General features: G+C 36.6%; 1 non-coding gene across 1 annotated transcript; it reads right to left on the reverse strand.

The window, feature by feature from the left end:
* Positions 1 to 2,457: 2,457 nt before the first annotated feature.
* Positions 2,458 to 2,529, reverse strand: TRNAD-GUC (transfer RNA aspartic acid (anticodon GUC)). Its single transcript has one exon. It is a non-coding gene; the product is annotated as a tRNA-Asp (tRNA).
* Positions 2,530 to 4,182: the final 1,653 nt, after the last annotated feature.

Consider the following 4,182-nt stretch of genomic DNA (forward strand, 5'->3'; position numbering starts at 1 on the left):
GCAGAATGAAACGGAAGCATTGGTGACACAATTATTAGGTGAACATGAAAATATTAAACACCCACTGAGCAGAAAATACCTTCACAATCAACAAGTGGAAAATCTTGTAACCAGATACCAGTAATTCAAAGACAAGAATGGTATACCTCGGTACTTAAGAGCAATTTCTTTCCGCCTAAAATTGCTTTCTGACCCACAACCTGAAGATGATGATCATCAAGGTGAACTTTAATGTATTTCGTCAGTGCCTTGTTATAACAATTCTGAATAAATTAGCTGAACTAATTTAAATATAGTTAACGTAACACTTTTTTAATCACTATTCACTAGTAATATATTTTTAGTGTCTGGGCATTTTACACAACTTCGTTCCAAATGGGCATTTTAGGCATTGGATCATATTCAATTAAGAACTGAACCTTTTCAGATCTGGCCCATGACCAGTTTGGACATTTTAATTTTGGACTTTATGTAAATGGACATTTTCTGAGCTTGGACATTTTACATAAATGGACGTTACCACATTATGGACAGTATTGTACCATGTATCTGCTAACCTTTTCCCAACATTCGGTATAAGTGACAGAAAAAATATATGATGTATAGGTGGGACATAATCTAGGAGAGACAAGACATCAGCAACTTTGTTCTTTTCAACTATGACGGATTTTCTGATGTGACCTTCAACAGACATACCTCCTTAGGTTGACATCTAGCCCATTAACAGTCTTTCTTCTGAAGATAAACGCCTTTTTTTAGATGTCTTGTAAGTTATGAAAGAAGTTCTCCCTTGTCATATCATACAGTCTAGTTCTTCAAATTTCTTCTGTGCAACATTGCCTGTACGAGAGAAACAGATCTAATATTTTTCACCCATATTACGTTTCTTTTGCTTCGTTTTACGTTGTGTACAACGTCTGAATCTCTTCCGATAAGGCCTCTTTGTCACTTCTTCTGCCTTTTCATCACTGATATCATTTGCAGCGGCGTGTTGTTCATTTATTTTCTCCCTATCGTTAGTCACCTATATTACAAGAATTAATATTATGATTAATCATATAATTATTTATATAAATGATAATTATTATTATTGACATTGTTATTATTACTTACTTACTGGCTCTTAAGGAACCGGAGGTTCATTGCCGCCCTCATATAAGCCCGCCATTGGTCCTTATCCTGAGCAAGATTAATCCAGTCTCTATCATCATATCCCACCTCCCTCAAATCCATTTTAATATTATCTTCCCATCTACGTCTCGGCCTCCCCAAGGTCTTCTTCCCTCTGGCCTCCCAACTAACACTCTATATGCATTTCTGGATTCGCCCATACGTGCTAAATGTTCTGCCCATCTCAAACGTCTGGATTTAATGATCCTAACTATGTCAGGTGAAGAATACAATGCGTGCAATTCTGTATTGTGTAACTTTCTCCATTCTCCTGTAACTTCAACCCTCTTAGCCCCAAATATTTTTCTTAAGCGCCTTATTCTCAAACACCCTTAATCCCTGTTCATCTCTCAAAGTGAGTGTCCAAGTTTCACAACCATAGACAACAACCGGTAATATAACTGTTTTATAAATTCCAATTTTCAGATTTTTTGACAGCAGACCGGATGATAAAAGCTTCTCAAGCGAATAATAACAGGCATTTCCCATATTTATTCTGTGTTGAATTTCCTCCCGTGTATCATTTATATTTGTTACTGTTGCTCCCAGGTATTTGAATTTTTCCACCTCTTCAAATGATAAATTTCCAATTTTTATATTTCCATTTCATTAATTTTTTCATTTTGAAAATTTCATTTCCCAAAATTAAAAAAAAAATAAAATGCGAAAAAGTGTTTAAAGGTACAACATTCTCCCCTACATGAACTTTACAATTTATATGCAAATTAACGTACCTTTGAGTCATCAGAACTATGAGCAATGTATTCGGGATTCTCATCGCTGTTGTAAAGATCAATCAAAGTAGCCTACTTTCGTCTTCTTCAAAGTCGTGTAATTTGGTTACAATCACAGGAGACGCACAAGTGTTCTTAGCAGCAGCCATTTTCCTTGTAACTTACCATTGTGTTCCTGCTACTTGTGACAACTGGCGTTTACTATATGGCCTCTCCCTACCATCCACTGAGGACATTCGAAATTTCTACCCAACGTCTATAATAGGAACTGCCAAAAGCAACAATTTATTGTAGTCGAAGATCCCAAAATATACGATTGCCATTATGTTCGCCCGAGCAGCTCAATTAGACAGTGAAATACGAACCGAGTAGAAAATTTAAACTAATGTGCATAAAGTGTTGATGTATTTAAAAACAATGCTAGATAACGTAAACAAATTAGATAATTTAGGATTATCAGAATGAATAATAAAAAAAAAATATTTTTTGCAAATCAATATTTCAGGTATAACTCCCTGTAAAGTTGATTTGAATAATTTCGAGGGAAAAGTTTTTCCGGAGCCGGGTATCGAACCCGGGACCTTTGGTTTGACGTACCAACGCTCTACCACTGAGCTACCCGGGAACTCTAACCGACACCGATCCAATTTTTCCTTCTATATCCATAGACCTCAAAGTGGGCTGACAACCGTCAAGCAACCAACTTCGAGTGCACACTAACTCCGTGTGACTTGAATTGTGGTTTTCTGTTAACGAACAGTGACGTGTATTATGCAAATCAATATTTCAGGTATAACTCCCTGTAAAGTCCCGGGTTCGATACCCGGCTCCGGAACAATTTTTCCCTCGAAATTATTCAAAATATTTTTTGTTCGTCATTCACCCATATGAAGCCAGTTTTGTAGACCATTTTACCGATAGAGTCGTTGCCCAGAGTACACCATAGGAGACTGGTCTACGCCACAACCGCGATGAAATAAAATGATGATGAAGATGGAGATGTGTTGGGATGCCACAGGGAAACCGGAGTTCCCGGAAAAGTTTGCCCAACACAAGTTATAAATCGGGGGTACGCCGGGATCGAACCCGGGTACAGAGAATTATAAATCCAGCACTCTTGCCACTAGACCATCGCGGCGGAAGAATGATCAATGTAGTCAATGACTGTAAAACATCAGTAATTAAATCGGAGTACTAAAATGACTATCCATTAATCATTTCTTAAAAGTAGCCTATTTGTCGTTACTTTCTTGTACTTTCATGATTTAAAAACTGAGGCATGACAATCGAATTATTTTCTCAAATTAGAAAGATATGAGTAAGAATAGTCCTTGAAATAACTTGTCTCTGCGTAACATATGGAGAAGTTCCATCGTGGTAATAGATCTGTTGATGACAATATCAGGCCGCATGTGTGCGGTGGGAAAACTATATTTGCGGCACTATTGATTCCATTCTGCATCATGATGTTCTCTTGTTAAAATATAAACTCGAATGTCGCAGATAAAATTTGCGGCCATTCTGACAGTGCTACATGCAAATAAAATCGGTAGACTCTTTATCTATGAGATAACATGGCTTCATATCACAAATTTTGATAATTCTGTTTCGGATATAAGTTAATTACATGAAATCAAGTATAGCTAAGAAGAATTAAAACAGCGTTCGAACGTTACGAGTTACTGGCAATGAGTACTGCTCTCTATCCCCACTTTCGTTAATTTACTTCCTTTCTTCTCACTTTTGTCGATGAATTTCGGTTTAAACGTCGGATTATTAATAGAGAGGTGGCTCGAGTTCGAGACTAGCCTGCTTTATCTATTTTGAGTTACAAAAGAAATTGGCCACCCTACCCTACTGTCTCCTGGCCTAGTTGCCTCATAAGTGGTGTCTTGTTGGCATCACTTGTGAGATTCAAACCTGTCTTCGGATAGTTGACTACACAACAACAACAACAACAATTTCTTCTTATATATTATAATTACTACCTCTAGCACAATCATGTCGTTACTCGTAATTGCGAACGTGTTCCTATTATATTACATACAGAGTGATTCACTAGGATTTACCGTCCCTTACGGAGCTTATTTCCGAAGATATTCTGAGCAAAAAATGTCATATAAGTATTTGTTCTAATCTAAATATTTTCAGAATTGCACTAATTTGAAGTTTTTTTTCTAAAATACCACCATTCTTGTGTTTTAAGGGTAACAGAATATTATAGATAAAGAATAAAATATTCAGGGGTATCATTTCTTTAATTAGCTAGTATTCTGAA

Source organism: Periplaneta americana, chromosome 17 (assembly GCF_040183065.1).
Source record: "Periplaneta americana isolate PAMFEO1 chromosome 17, P.americana_PAMFEO1_priV1, whole genome shotgun sequence".
NCBI lineage: Eukaryota > Metazoa > Arthropoda > Insecta > Blattodea > Blattidae > Periplaneta > Periplaneta americana.